Here is a 16,841-nt window from a genome sequence, read left to right as displayed (position 1 = left end):
GAGCGACGCAAATCAGGTATTTTTTGCTTAAAAAAAATGAATTTGCGTCGCATCCGTGATTAGGTGCGACGCAAATCAGGTCTTTTTTATTAAAAAAAATATATTTTGCATCCTTCAAACATCAGATCTAAAACAGAATGAAAATCTTAATAGTATTGCAAAAATTCATCTGTGTTGTGTCCAAACTAAAATCCAAATCATCCGTTTACAGAAAAAAAAAACTAAAAACAATACATGATTTACAGAAACTTAAGATGAGAAAATTACTGAAAATTAAAAAAGAAAATTACAACAATACAGAAGATGGAGCAGATCTAGAGATACTCGAGCACAATTACAACAATACTCGAGCAGATTATTTGTGAAATCAACAAATAATTGATATCTTCTTCCTGTTTGGGTATCAATTGCTGCTCGTGTCTCATACTCGAGCAAAATACCGAAATCTCTGAAATGAGAAAAGATAAAAAAAATCAAAATCCTAATTCAAGATGAGCACTAAACTGATGTAATTCATCGACTATGATTATGACGAAACGAAATTAGTAGAGACTTATTATTTTTACAAAAATCGAGAAAGAATTGAAATCAGAACCCTAACCATTCGTATTTCGCTTCGCCATGGATGTCAGCGTTTCTTTAACGAAGATGGAGCAGATCTAGAGATGAACAAAGATGTCGGGCGTTTTTCGTTGAACTTCACATCAAAAACTTCGCCGGAGAGGTTGCGTTCCTGCGTCGGAGAGAGAGAGGTTGTGCGCGCCGATTCTCGAAAACTAGTGACGAAATGAAACGAAAAAGAAAGAACAAACCGTCGGTGCATGAGATGGTGAACGAACCGTCGGAGAGAGAGATGGTGAACGAGATGTAAACGAGTTATCTGAAACGAACGATGAACGCATTCGTAGATCTGATTGAGTTCGTCGACTGTAAAGAAGTGGCCGGAGAGAGAGAGAGTTTGAGGAGAGAGAGAGAGTTTGAGGAGAGAGATAGAGTTTTAGGGTTTGAGAGACTGTGAGGAGAGAGATAGAGTTTTAGGGTTTGAGAGACTGTGAGGAGAGAGGCGCGAGGGAGAGAGGGGAAAATGAAGAGGCGCGGTTACTTTTTAGGTTAAATATTTGGATGGGCCAAAATCTGCGTCGGATGGGCCATGTGGTCCAACGCAATTTGGTCTTTTGCAACGCACACAAATACGATGCGACGCAGATAGCTTAGATGTGCGTCGCACTCTTCTTCATGTGCGACGCAAATAGGGTTTTTGCGTCATTTCCGTTTAAGTGCGACGCACATCAGAGGACGCAAATTGTCGTTTTTCTACTAGTGATATAAGGGTACCTCGTGCATTTTGTGAAACCTCAGGGGTACCTGGTGAAAAACCATTATCTTAAACTTAATTTATGAGAATTTATCACAACTTATTAGACCTTTTTAGTTCTTTTAAAACTTGTTAGAATTTATCTAAACGTATTAGACTTTATTTTCTCAGAATGTCAGACCTTTCCTAGCGAATCAAACTTATCTAGAGCTTATTAATATTCGTTATACCTTATCAGAATTAATCTTAACTTATTTCTTTTTGATAAAAACTGAAAATAAGGTGAATAATAGAATCTTATTTTTGTTCATCTAAACTTAGCGTAACTTATTAGTTCTTGGCTCTATTCTGTTCAACGGATTTTCATAACTAGTGCAGAGAATGACTAATAAGTACTGATACGTTTAGCTCAGCAAAAAGAAGGTCTATTAAAATCTGATAAATTTAGTTAACTTCATATAAGTTGTGATAAATTCAGTTAACTTCAGATAAGTTCAGAAAAATTATGATAAGCAACAATAATTTCAAACGAATACCCCTATTATTACTCCTTATTAGACTTTATCTTAACTTATTAGACCTTATTTGTGAGTATGCTAAATCTTATTAATTTTGTTCAACTAAACTTATCTAAACTTATTTAAAATTAATTGAGCTTATCTGAACTTATTTTTCTTATAAGGACGAAAAATAAGGTGAACACAACAGACTCATCGTACAATTATCTTATATATGAATGCTAATATATATTTTTTTTATTTAACACCTTGAGGATGTCTATTAGCGGGTTGGTATTAGTATTTCTCGCTTCAGTCTTTGGTTGGACACGGGCCAACCTTTTAAAGCTTAGAACAGAGCATTTATATTATACCCTTCGTTACTAGGGACCGATGGATGTAGTTCTTATGTCTTGTAGTAATTGGAATAATTTTCATCTTTATCCTGTCTCATATAAATTGTAATATTTATAATTTAAGCTTCACTCTTTTTTTATGATTATTTTTAACTCTGCAATTATGCTCCATACTTTTACTGAAAGTGATGAAACAATGATAAATAACTAATCTCTCTTAACCCATACTGTTAATACTCATTTCTACCAAGAGTATGTACATCGCGTGGGGCTCTCCAGCTAGCTCTCTAAGGACTAAAAAAATGGAGAGCTAGTTCTACCCAACAATGAGACTCTTAGACGAATCTTCATAGTCTACTCCGGGAGCCTTTACTTTTCTATGAGCATGACATGTGTCCTTATTTTTTTTTTATCATGGGACACATAGAGCGTGGAGAACTTGTTACAGAGCCAAACAACATTGTTCATGGATCTTGAAAAAGATATAATAAGAAGAGAGAGTGGATAGACCCTTAGTGATGACACATTTATCATTGCAGATGCTCTTAACTATGTACACAAGAGCATGTTGCAAAATGGATGAAAGTGTGTAACTTTGTATCATGTACCTCCATGATTTACTTAAAAATTCTGCCCATTATTTGACACTTGCTAAACTCCACCTTAAAATTAATTACTAACTCCCGAAGTGTAGTAGTTTATACTGTATATGTATACCGCCATTATTTTTCATTTTTTTTTATCTGTTTCTCCTTTTCCCTACCTATATGTGTGTTTTTATTTCGCCTACGCGGGATGAGCACGTATTAGATTTGACTACCCCATTGTAAAGGTTTTCTATTGAAAATATTTTCGAAGTCGCCAACAAGTCTTTAAAGGAAGAATCATAAACCTAATTGGCTATTGAAAAATTATGGGGACAAATTAGTAACTTATCCAATGTGAATTTCCCCGTCTAGACTCCACGTATGGTCAAACTGAACCAAAGATTGAGTTCGGGGTGAGGGTACAGTACAGTCATGAACTATATTGCCCATTGTAGGCCTCTACTAAATATCGATTCATGTCAATGTGTATGCAATAGAATAACCACACAATGTTTTAAGCACCCTAAAAATAACTAGTCTAGGTTGGTTCAAGAAACACATAGAAGACTACTTTTGGCAATATGTTATTATGCAATCATATTACAAGTAACCTAGCAGGTTGTCCAAATTAATCTGATTAATATCAGAAAAATTCTTTAGGTCTTTGATTAGCAAAACTAACTTTTGGGTGATAAAAGCAACAATGCAGGACAATCATATAATATTCATGTATGAAAAGAAAGAAAGTTTTTTTTAGAATATACAGTAGAACGATTATGTATTAAAGATCTACATAATGGAAAAAACAGTTAGAAAATTCAATATAAAAATAAAGAATTTATTTAAGGACCTTCAAGATTATACCGTGGCTTGGGTCTGCGAGATTGACAACCTTCAGGACAAGCAATCGTGAAGCCTGAATATCTAAATGTATGAAAGTATAGATTTGAATGTGTTTGTGTTTGAAAGTATGAATCTTGTAGGGAGGTTTTGTAGTTCGTAGAGAAGTTCGTAATATGTTCGTCGAGTTCGAAGTGTGTTAATATTATAAATCTGTTCCTAAAATCTCTACGGGAATCAGGCCTATTTATGGGGAAAATGACATTGCGTCCCACGCGCGAGCTGCGTCTGGCGCAGGTTGATGTGTCAAGCGTATGACACGACATGCTCAGTAAAAAACGTACATGTGGCACACGTTTTGAAAAAGATAAAAAAAGAAACTTCACGTCTCACGCAGAACGCTTGACGTATGACTCTAAATGAGTCAGAAATCCACATGCCAGGTGCAAATTAGTGCACCTGACACAGGTGGACAAAGCTGCGCTCGGTGCAAGGCCCTGCGCTAGGCGCACCAGCCTGCCTCCTGACGTGCCTTTGCCAGCTTTTTAGAAAACACGTTGTAAAATATTTCTTTTATCCTTTAATTCCGAAAATCTGATTTTACGGGATAAATTCTGATTTTGACTATAAAAATATCTTTTAAAAATATTTATTTATTAAAATAAATCAATGATTTTACGGGATAAAATATAATTTAACTATAAAAATATCTTTTGAAAATATTTACTTATTAAAATAAATCAATTAATTATTGTTAAACAATTAATTGGGCTTTTCAAAGAATAGGACTCAAAATACAAGTAATTATCATGAATAATTAATTAGGCTTTAGATAAGACTTTAACACTTTTCGAAATGGTTTTGAATGACTTTTCAGACTACTCTACCCTTGGGTCGAACCAGTTAAGACCATAATATGTTTCATCATCGTATCCTTAAATGGGGAGACACAATTATCTGTCTACAGAAGCCCCCACTTTGACTGAGGTTCAGGAAACTGAAAGTCAAAGTATATGGTATCGAGATAGAGAAAGATTCTAAACACTCTACAGTTTAAAAGTGATCTATATACGTCGGTATCTGCAAAACAAAGTCAGTATGCAGGGCAATTGCTACAAGCAATCTGATTACATACAGAAGAAGATGTTAGCAGATAGGTGCAACTCAGATAAACACATAATGATGCAAAGATGCAAACTTAGACTCTGTAAGGATGCATGAGACGCTATGAAAGGATTAGGATTATGCAAAGATAAGGGATGACATGTCATGCAAGGTCAGGGTTATGCTACTAGAATGTATGCAATGCAAGGTTATGATTTTGCAAGGCTGCAATGCAAGGTCAGGATTTTGCAAGGCTAGAAGATGTGTCAAATGATAGAATGATTATAAATAGATAGAATATTTTTCGAAAATCTTTTTTAGTAAATAATCGGGGTCCGTAAACGAGGTTTGCGGATTACAACTCTTGAGAGTTTGATTTGGAGGCACCACCACATATAAGAATTCCCCACTTTGGGTGAGCTTGTCTTGAATCTGGCATGTACTTATTCTGATATTGTAATGTAGTTGATCTGTCTTGAACGTTGAAAGTTGTCGTTGGGGATTTTTTTTGTAGGAATTTGGTATAGGCAAAGTCAAATATCACCATAGACCATGGAATTGTCAGAGAGTCCTTCGGGGAAAAGGAGAGCTTGGATTAAAAAATAAAAATGTTCAAATTTTGTGACTCAAATGAATGTTGGTGGGATAAGATTTTAACGAAGCGAGGTTCATACTCGAGTCTATGTCGGGATCTAAAAAGAGTATGCTCTTGAATTATGGAAAATCAAATCATTAGACCTTAATTAATTTTATTTTATTGAAGTGGTCGGATCTCGAGATGAGGATTCCTACATATCCTTGCGGAATCAGACCATTTGTAGTTCTGGATCTGATTTCTTTATTATTTATTATTATTATATTTTTTTTTTGGTGACCTAATTTTTGCCTAGGGCGCCCTTTCGGGTTTTCAACCTAGCGGGCTTGAACACACCTCGAAGAAGGAGTTAGGATTGATGAAAGGTTGAAAGGTTTAAGGCTTGGGGTTTAAATGAAGGTTTAATTGATTTGGCGAATGGAGGATCATGGAATTGGATTGTATGGTTTGATGGGGTTGAAGGATTTGAATGAGGGGTAGAACTTGTCTCCAAGCCCCCTAACTTGACTTTTATTTCTTTTTGTCTTTGGCTCTTTCTTTTTTTTTTTTTTTTGCATTTTTTCCTTTTTGTCGTGTGCGTTTTCTTTTGCTTTTGCTTTTTTTTTTCGCACTGAATTTTTTTCACTTCTTTTGTTTTTGCCTGACATTGATTTTTTTATGTGCGAGGCTTGCACACAAGTGATTGGTTATAGGTACTGGAAGGCTTGAGGCTATTTATGGAGCTTTGATGTTGAAGGGATATTTGACTAATGACGATGATGGTTTATAGATGACGGAGGAAATAGAAGAATAACTCTTAATCTAAAGTATGTCCAGTATTTTTATTTTAGATCTCTTTTGTTATTATTATTAGTCAAGGTCGTTAAGTGATTTAAGTTTCATCATTGAATTAGAATCATAAATAAAATGATGGAAGGCCAATGAAAATGAAAAGGAAATGCGATTATTTCATTAATTGAAAATGAATGAAACAGGGCTGATAGAGTTCTAAAGATCATGGACTCGACGGGAAAGGAAATGAAGTAGCTAGGGGAGGGACTCTCCGACTCAACATAGAAACCTGACGCTAAATGACTAAACTTCGACATTATTTAGGCACTGCCTAAGGGGTTGCTATTGTTGTTGACTTTGCTGGAGGCGGAACTAGTAATCTACAGTCTTCAACCATATCCTATAGATGATGCTTCAAAGTCCAGCAGTGTGATGTCATATGGCCATTTCCTTGATGATACTTGCACTATGCATTAGGATTCTATTTACTGGATCTTTTCTTAGGAGCAGGGTCTGGAGTAGGGCCAAGAGGCTAAAATGCTCCTTTTGCATGAAGCCTAGGGAAGGCTTCTTCTAGGGCCATGCCCAATGGAGTGAATGTCCTTTGAGGGCCTTGATAGCCTCGCTTTTCAGTAGTTATGGCATTAACGTTAGAGCTAGAAGGGTTGTTATTACTCTTCTTGAAAGAGTTGTTGTTGCTAGAACCCTTGTTCTTGTTGACTTGTACCTCTTCTTCAATCAGCATGCCTACCTTATAGAGGTTCGTGAAAGACTCTATAGGTTGGAATTTAATATGATCCTCATACTTGGGCTGCAAGTTACGAATCACCAGTCGGACTTGATCCTCTTGAGATGGCCTGTTAGTCATTTGTGCAGCCTTTTCCCTCCATCTGTTAATGAAGGTGACGAAGTCTTCATTGGAGTTTTGTTTAGTTAACTCCAACTCACGAAGACCGATGGGAAGCTGAGTGTTGTATATGTATTGTTTGTGGAACTCTACTCTAATGTAGTCCCAGTCATTCAGCTTGGTTTTATTCAGCGATCTGAACCACTTGGATGGATGTGCATCCAAGGTTAAGGGAAAGAAGTACACATTGATAAATTTAACCTCCCCCTTTATACATCTAAGATCTGAGGTTTGACAAGGAAACAAGCAAACCGTACTTCCATACTCGATCTATTAACAAAGGTTGAAGATTTTAAGGTTCTACCTAAGGACGATACATTTGAAATAATGTCGAAAGAGATCCACGCCATCCCAAGAGTGAACTCCATTACATTAGGTGCAAAGCAGAAAATATATGGAGAAGGAGGAAAAGTCACACGTCTGGCAACACCGTCATATATAGGCTTAGAGGAAGGGGACTCATTTGATCAATGGCTGCACAAACTCTGACGACTGATATCAAATATCCCACCACTACATGGCGGAAATGGAAAGGAGAAAAGGCTGACGTCATAATTAAAAACATTCATCCCAAGTACAGGTGAGAGGCTCAAGGGCTCCATCTCTCGAGGTTAGTTCCCTCCTTTTATTAATTGTCCACCTAACTGTTTATTATATAAAATAAAAAAAATATGTAGAAGCAAGCTGATAGCAGAGAATAAACATTACTTGAAGTGCTTTGGAAATTTAAATAGAATATCATACATATAGGAAATGAGTTCTCTCCTACGTGGCATCAAAGACACTTAGAGAAGTTTCAATGGAGTGCATTTATGTTTTTGATCCCCATCCTTCTGCATTCTTGGGGTTGGACTAAGTTGTGCATGCAGACTAGGCAGAAAACTTCCCCAACTACCACAATTAACGAAACAAAGACACCACCTGCTTTAAATCCAAACCCTCTTCCAAGCATGCAATTCCTGAAATATTCCTCTTTGAGCCAGTCAATTAAAGTACAAACCCTTAGATATCCTAGAAACTTCCCCTTCAGTAGAAAAATGACATCTCCATAACATCAATATTTTTTAATCAATTGGAATATGTAGAATATATGACCCACAATCGAATACCAACAACCCGTCTTTCGGAAACTGACAGACTTTTTGCCTCAGTGTTTCCTGAGTTTGATCCATTTAGGCCCAAAGAAATTTACCAAGCCCCACACCCAAAAAAAATAATGGAACCGATGACTCCCAAGTAATCATAATCTCCTTTGAGTTCCCCCACCTGAACCAAGTATATATTAATCTCAGCTTATACCCAATCTTCTCTCACAGTTTATACTATGAGGTTTAGTCCACCAGCAATAAGCCCAAACTACCCCACTGAGTCAATGACTTTTGGGAGCCTGAAAGCGACACGTATTGGTCACGGGACTAGGATTATTCAAGTTTCGATGATATTTTTTTCGACGTAGGTAAGTTAAGTATCTCAAGCCCAGTACAAAGCCCAATTAAGGCCCCCTCCAGTTTTTCAAAAAAGAATTTTCTTTAAAACAAAGAAGGGGTCACAAGAGGATTTTGATGCGAAACCAAAATTGTTCCAACTCGCATCCCAACGTGAGTTTTAAGATGATTTTAAATTTCAAATAGGACACTATTGAAAATAAATGGGACTGGTCAGAGGCTCAACATAGCAGCTCTTCAACTAACTTGTGTGATATATATTATAGTGAAACAAAACCCAAAAGACACATATCCAAAGGGCAAAGGGAAGATGGAGCTTCAAGTGGAGTGAGCACTACATAGGGAAGCAACCTACAACTCATAAATTCAGGATGAAGGAAGTAAGCTGGAAACTATTTTTGTTGTACAAAGAGGCGCGATTGCCATCAACAGCCTCGAGGGGTAACATGAAGATGCTAGCATGGAATTGCCGGGCTGTTTTATCAAAAGCATCCAAATTTTCTTATATATATCTCATGCTAAACTGTTGTAAATTAGATATAGTTTTTTGTCTAAAACTATGTCTCTAATGAAAATGTTAACCCCCAAAGTTTGCAAAATAGGATGAAGCAATTGTTGTGAAATAGATAGTGAATCACAAAAGGCAGGATAGCTTTGTTTTGGCCGGATTCCACTAGTATTACCCTGTTAGAAATATGTAATAATTTTATATTTTGTGAAGTTAAGTGGGCAATGGTTTTGTATTATGTTGTATTTATTTATGGAGCCCCGATAAGTGCGCTTTTAACGTACTTTATGGACTCCTTTTAGCTCCTTTTGATCCTCTTTCTCCCCTTTCTTCCCTCTTTCTTCTCCATTTTAGAGGTGAAAGCTCGTTTCGATAACTTTCCAACGACTGATCATAAGCTTGATTTGGATACAAATCGAATAAGTTATACTCGTTTCAAGTTGAACTGTTCGACCAAATAAGAAAGAGTGGTGCGACCGCACCTGGTTTTGGTGCGCCCGCACCTCCTTTCGGTGCGACCGCACCTACTTGTGGTGCGCCTGCACCTCCTCTTGGTGTACCTGCACCCTTCATTTTCGGAAAAGAAAAATATGAGCCAACTTAAAAACGATAGTTTTTGTTTTAGTTTTAACTTCTGCTTTATTATTCTAGTTCATAGAGAGTATTTTTAGGGTTTATATTAGAGAGAAAAACTTTAAACTTGTTGCTAGATATTTGATTCATTGATCATAGTTTCTGATTCCTACAACATTAAAGGTACTTTTCATTCAATGTAATTTCAACTTTCAGTTTTTATTCATCTTTTGGTGGTTGTTCTCATTCTTCATTATTATTAGTTCTCCATTCTTATAGTCTCATAATTGTTATTTCTATTAGTTTAATTATCTATTAATCATGTTTAGCCTTAGGTTAGTCATAGATTTCATGTTTGATGGCTTAGAATCCATGATTAGTGAGTAGTTTCTTATTTAGGATTAGAATGAAAGTATGGATTAGGGTTTAAATGTTTTGTTGATGTGATTATGATGTTTTAAAGAAGTTTATGCATTGATCTTGGTGTTTTGAGACCTTAGGATAGATATTGCTCACATTTATGCTTTGATACTTTGGATTCAAATGTTCTTAAATTGAATTTTGAACTTTTTTTTATCATCCCCAAGAATCAACTTAATTTCTACGCCAAGATATTGGGTAGAAATTAAGGGGATCCTTCATTAGGGGTTTTCCGAATTTATTGAATCTCTTAAACAATTAACTAAAGACCATTCGAGAGAGGATTTAGTTGATTGACTAAGTGGTTATTCTTGAGGGCCATTCAAGAGAGGACTCGAGTAATTTAGATGAAAACTAAACCTTGCATAATTGTCTCCTTTGCTTCACAATCGCATTAATGATTGTTATGTCCTAATTTTTGCCTAAGCTGGAAAATGCAGGTAGGGTGATTGCCACTGTTATCTGGAACGCAGTTAGGAAACATCAGGTAGCAGCTACAACAAGCATTTATGAAGCTCAGAAGATAATTCGGTAAAAAGCATTGGATACTAATCAAGACCAAGTCAAAGAATGTTGTTATGCCTAAAAAATAGGGTGAAAGCAGCTGTTGAGCAGAATGAGGAGATATCCCTTGATTTTAGGAGGTCATGGCACCTTATTAGGAGTTAGTTGCACAACGTTCAATTGTAAAGCAACGTTCGAATAATGTACGAGTATATATATAGAAGTAGGAGTATCTTAGAAAGGGCAGTTCTTAACATCATTTACATTCAAACACTTTCCTTTGCTTTTACAATATTCATAAGTGTACTTAGTATAAGCTGCAAGCTATAAGCTATAAGCTGTAAGCTGTAATTCTGATACATAGTGGATTGGTGGACTCAATTCCACCCGCGGTTTTTACCCTTCTTCTTGGGGTTTTCCGCGTCACCATTTCTTGGTGCCTTGTCTCTTTTCTACATTTGTTCGCCTTCGTAGCTAGCATCCATTATTGTTATTAGCTGCATCTTCATTAGCTGTAGATCCTCAGCTATGTTCTGCCTGGTCAGAATTTGGCATAAACAGTTTGGCGCCCACCGTGGGGCTCTACAGCTAAACTCTCACAAAAATCTCAAAAAGAAAATACCTTCATTCCCCTCTAGAAAAAGATGGCTGATGATATCGCCGAAATGATGAAGGCCGCTTTGCTGAAGGCTCAAGAAGACCTTCGCCGCAATCAATCTGAAACACAGCAGACTATTGATAGTCTCAGGAAGGAGCTGGAGTCTGTCAAGAGTAGCAAGACGCCCAAGTCTCGTAGCCATGGCATGATTCCCCGTAATCTCGATCTCGAGGACTCTGGCGCCAGCGAAGGCGAGGACGAAGAAGCCAGGTCTTATGAAGAAGAAGAGGAAGCAGATCCCGCCACCAAGAAAATGGCGCTCCTGGAATCTCAGAACAGAAAGATACTTCGCATGCTAGCGAAATTACCTGGAGCACCAACCCCCTTGGCTGAAGAATCTCCCAATGGTTATGCGCAGTCCCCCTTCGTGGATGAAATTGCAAGGGCTAGGATTCCTAAGAAGATCAATGTGACCCAGCCTCACAAGCTGTACGATGGAGCTGCGGATCCCTATGATCATGTGGCGCAATACAAGCAAAAGATGTGGACTCTGTCCATTCCTGAGCACCTCCTGGAGAAGCACACAGGCGACCTGTATCGCATTACTCAGAAGGCAAATGAAGCTGTGAGGCAGTACCTGGAGGTTCAACAAGGAGATGATCTCAGTCAAGAACCTGGATGTCCCCACAGCTATCGAAGCATTCAGGAGAGGTCTAACATATAAATCTAGACTGTATTATGAATTGACCAGGTACCCCTGTAGCACGTTCGAGGACGTTAGAGCTAGAGCTATGGCCGAGATCCGCGTCGAAGAAGACGAGGTGTCCAGGTATGGGAGCGAGCCCAGCTATGATCGAAAGGCCCAGAATCAGAAGAAAAGTGACTGGCGTCACCAGCCATATTAAAAGCGCGAAACCAATAATGTAGCCAGCAAGGCCACATGTAAATATGCTAACAATGACTACCCATCTATTGCTTCCTACTGCTTTGATGTGGATGCAAGAGGCGTAGTAAATGCGCTCGAAAAGCTGGGGACAACAGCTAGATGGCCGCGCAAGAGCGATGGACCGGACAGCGAGAAAGACACCACTAAATGGTGCAGCTACCATGGTGACCATGGCAATCGGACAGAAGACTGTAATGCCCTCAAAAAAGAAGTAGCCTGGCTGCTTAAAAAAGGCTATCTCGAGCATCTGATGGGTAAGAAGAGGCAGCGAGAGGACAAAGCTGGTCCCAGCCAGCAGCAACCTCGTCCACCACTTGAACCTCTACACGATAAGGTAATTAATTCTATCTCTGGTGGTTCAGAAATATGTGGACTAACATACTCTACAGCTAAAAGATTCGCCCGAGAAGGTTCTAAAGCTGCGCCAAATCTGCATAGAAGCGCAGAAGAGAAAAAGCTCAGGAGTATGACTATCAGTTTCGACAAGGAAGATGGAGATGAAGAAGCTGACAATCATGATGGCCTCGTCGTGTCGCTCACCGTTAGCAACTGCCTCATGAAGCGAGTCTTAATAGACAACGACAGCTCAGCTAATATTATTTTCAAAAGTGCCCTCGAGAGCATGGGGCTACAGAGGGCTGACATTCTCAGGAAAGCAATTGTCTTGTTCGGATTCAATGGCGAGCCAGCTACAACGCTCGAAGAGATCGTGCTGCCTACCTATGCAAAGGGAGTCAACTTGCAAACTAGATTCAATGTCGTAGATTGTCCCTTAGCGTATAATATCATCATGGGGACACCATGGATCCATAAAATGCGAGCTGTGCCTTCAACTTATCATCATACTATCAAGTTTCCTACCAAATGGGGAGTGCAAGAAATCAAGGGCGATCGCAAGCTGGCATGGGAGTGTTATAGCATATCTCTGAAAGCAAAGAAAGAGTCTATCTAGCAATTACAACAAGGTCCAGCGCCAGCCAAGCCAGCAGAGCAAGATGTAAATGAAGTAGCACTGGACCCAGCAAAGCCGGAACAGAGAGTGCAGATTGGGGCATCCCTGCCAGCTGAAGAAATTCAGCGGATCATTGAGTTCCTAAAGAAGAATATAAGCTGTTTCGCATGGAGCCATGAAGATATCGTAGGCATTGAGCCTGACATCATTACCCATAAGCTGAATGTTGACCCCAACTCAAAACCCGTTAAACAGAAAAGAAGGAACTTCGCTCCGGAAAGAAATTTGATAGTTAATGAGGAAGTAGAGAAGCTGCTGAAAGCTGGGAAGATCCGAGTAGTCAAGTACCCATATTGGCTGGCTAATGTGGTGGTCGTAGGCAAGAAAAATAGCAAATGGCGAGTGTGCATTGATTTTACTGATCTCAACAAGGCGTGCCCTAAAGACCCTTTTCCACTACCGCATATTGATGCATTAGTAGACGCTATAGCTGGACATGAAAGATTAACCTTCCTAGACGCATATTCTGGCTATAATCAAATACTCATGGATCCTGCAGATCAAGAAAAAACGGCCTTCATGACTGAAAGAGGTATTTATTGCTACAAGGTGATGCCCTTTGGGGTGAAGAATGCAGGTGCTACCTATCACCGGCTAGTCAACAAAATGTTCGAGAAGCAGCTGGGAGATACAATGGAAGTTTATATAGATGACATGCTGGTCAAAACCAAGAAAGTGGAAGACCATGTGGATCATTTGTAAGAAACTTTCGAAGTTCTGAAAAAATATGGGATGAAGCTCAACCCTAGTAAGTGTTCCTTCGGGGTCCCTGCAAAAAATTTCTGGGGTATATAGTCACCCAGCGAGGAATAGAAGCTAATCCCAGCCAGGTGCAAGCATTGATCAACATCCAATCACCTCAGAATCTGAAAGCGGTCCAGAAGCTGAGTGGGAGAGTGGCTGCGCTAAATAGGTTCATATCCAGGTCATCTGATAAGTGCCACCTGTTCTACAACGTGCTGAAAAAGAATAAAGGATTCAACTAGACAGTCGAGCATGAAGCTGCGCTGCAAGATCTAAAGACTTATCTAGCTCAACCTCCCCTACTCTCGAAGCCAGCTGCTGGGGAGACACTCCAGCTATACTTAGCTGTCAGCAGTAAAGCGGTAAGTGCAGTGCTATCTAGAGAAGCAGAACGTCAACAACTCCCAGTTTACTACGTAAGTAAATCCTTGCTGGACGCTGAGACCAGGTACACATCACTCGAAAAACTAGTACTAGCTTTGTACATGGCATCACGTCAGTTAAGACATTACTTTGAATCTCATACTATTCATGTCATGACTAATTATCCTATCAAAGCTGTATTAAGAAAGCCAGAACACTCAGGGAGAATGGCTAAGTGGGCTATATCTCTAAGTGTGCATGACATTAGGTATCTGCCTAGGACAGCTATAAAATCCCAAGCTCTAGATGACTTTGTGGCAGACTTTAGTCCTGACCTAGCAGCTGCAGCTGCAGCTGAAGAGGAAGTGCGCCACATCAATAAAGTAGGTAAGTCCGGATCCTCGAATTTCAGAGGAGCTGGCCTAGGTGTAGTACTAAAGTCGCCACAAGGGGACATAATAGTACCCGCTATCTGTTGTGATTTTAAAGCCACTAACAATGAGGCTGAGTACGAAGCCTTAATTGCGGGCATGATATTAGCATGCGATTTAAAAGCTAACAGTTTACATGTGTTCAGTGATTCACTGTTGATAGTAAGTCAGGTAAAAGGAGAATACGCAGCCAAAGACTCAAAGATAGCCTCGTACCTGGAGTTAGTCAAAGACAAAGCTAAGCTGTTTGAAGAGTTTAACATAAGGAAAATTCCAAGGGACCAGAACACCAAGGCTGACGCCCTAGCTAACTTGGGATCAGCACTCAGAAAATGCGACTTCAAGTCAATACTAATTGCTCATCTAGCTGAGCCAGCCAGCAGTAAACAGGTAAACGTAATGCAATCAGGTAGCGACTACGCAGAAAGCACTAGCTGGACTCAGCTAATAATCGAGTACCTGGAAAGGGGCATTCTGCCAGAAGATAAGCTGGAAGCTAGGAAGCTGCGAATGAAAGCTACCAGGTATTATGTCATTTCAGGTACCCGATTCAAAGGAGCCTGCGCTAGTTATGACCTGTTGCAGAGATGCTTGGAGAAAGATCAGTGGGAGCCCACACTCAGAGAATTCCATGAAGGCGAGTGCGGATCCCATGCAGCAGGGAGAAGTTTGTCAAACAAAATCCTAGCATATGGATATTATTGGCCAACCATGCGCTAAGATGCAAAAAGGTATGTGCAAAAATGCGAGAGCTGCCAAAAGCATGCAGGTATGTCCCACCAGCCAGCTGAGTTATTGCATCCCACCTTGACACCCTGGCCTTTCATTGAGGTGAGGCATAGACATTGTGGGAAAACTACCAGTAGCTTTAGGGCAAAAAGTCTTCATGCTAGCACTTAAAGACTACTTCTCCAAGAGGATCGAAGCTGGGGCATTCCAGCAGGTAAGGGACACAGAAGTGATATCCTTTTTGCACACTAACATTATTTGCAGGTTCGGAGTACCTAGTGAGATCATCTGTGATAACGGGTCACAATTTATAAGTGATAAAACAAGACGGTTTTGTCATGAATGGAACATCAACCTGGTGACCTCAACACCCAGGTACCCGCAAGCCAATGGGCAAGCTGAGTCCAGCAGTAAGGTAATCATCAACGGTATCAAGAGACGTCCAAAAGCTAAGAAAGGAAGATGAGCAGAGGAGCTGCCTAAAGTGCTCTGGGCAAACAGAACAACACCAAGAGGTGCCACAGGAAAAACTCCCTTATCACTCGTGTATGAATGCGAGGCAGTGTTACCTGCAGAAGTAGCCATCCCTACAGCTAGGTATGGCTTGCTCACTCCAGAAGCTAATGACGAAGAACTCAGCTATGACATGGACTCCATCGAGGAACTAAGAGATAATGCACTAATAAGGATGGCTGAACAACAGCAAGTGGTAGCTCGCAGCTTTAACAAGAATGTCAAAGCCAAAGTATTCAAGATAGGAGATTGGGTTCTCAGGAAGGTATTCCAAAATACTCAGGAGCTGAATGCAGGTAAGCTAGGGATAAGCTGGGAAGGTCCATACCTGATTGATCAAGTAGTTGGAAAAGGTGCTTATCGCCTAGTCACTAAGGATGGGAAGGCGGTACCTAGAAGCTGGAATGCTTCTCATCTCAAGCTATATCATTTCTAACCTGGGGCATGAGCCAGGTTACCATCCGGCCACAGACGCCAAATTCCCAAGAAAGGCAACCATTGTTTTGAACAAGGCATTGGTCCACCAGGTAAGCAAAGTTCTTTTATTTTTGTGATAACCTAAGTATTCTAAGATTGTTGGTCATACCAACGACCCACCTTGGTTTTACCCATGTGCAGACAAACGCAAGTGGTCGTAGCACCCAAGCAGACAGCTAAAGCATCAAAGCTTAGCTGTAAGGTCGTAGCACCTAGTCAAGTAGCTAAAAGTCGAAGCACCAGAACTTAGCTGGATGGTCGTAGCACCAAGGAAACGGGCCCAACCAAAGATAAACAGCAAGTACGCCAGGTAAACATGTTGTTTAAAACCAACGAATACAAGCATGCATGCAACAAAAAGTGTTTCTTGAAAGTTAAAAACATAAGTTCAAAAGACAAACCATAAGTTCAAACGATCAAAAGGAAATATGTTCATACATAGACACGTTGCCCCCATAGGCAACGGTAAAACAAAAGCTGAAATTAAAATGTTCTAAGTACTAAGAAGCTGAGAAATTAAGAGTCTATGCTAGCATCATCACCAGCAACCTTCTTTGTCACCTGGTAGGACATCTTCCAGCTGGCCAACTGTGTTTGGAGATTCAG

Source organism: Beta vulgaris, chromosome 9 (genome assembly GCF_026745355.1).
Source record: "Beta vulgaris subsp. vulgaris cultivar EL10 chromosome 9, EL10.2, whole genome shotgun sequence".
Taxonomy (NCBI): domain Eukaryota; kingdom Viridiplantae; phylum Streptophyta; class Magnoliopsida; order Caryophyllales; family Amaranthaceae; genus Beta; species Beta vulgaris.
This window is presented reverse-complemented; position numbering follows the sequence as displayed.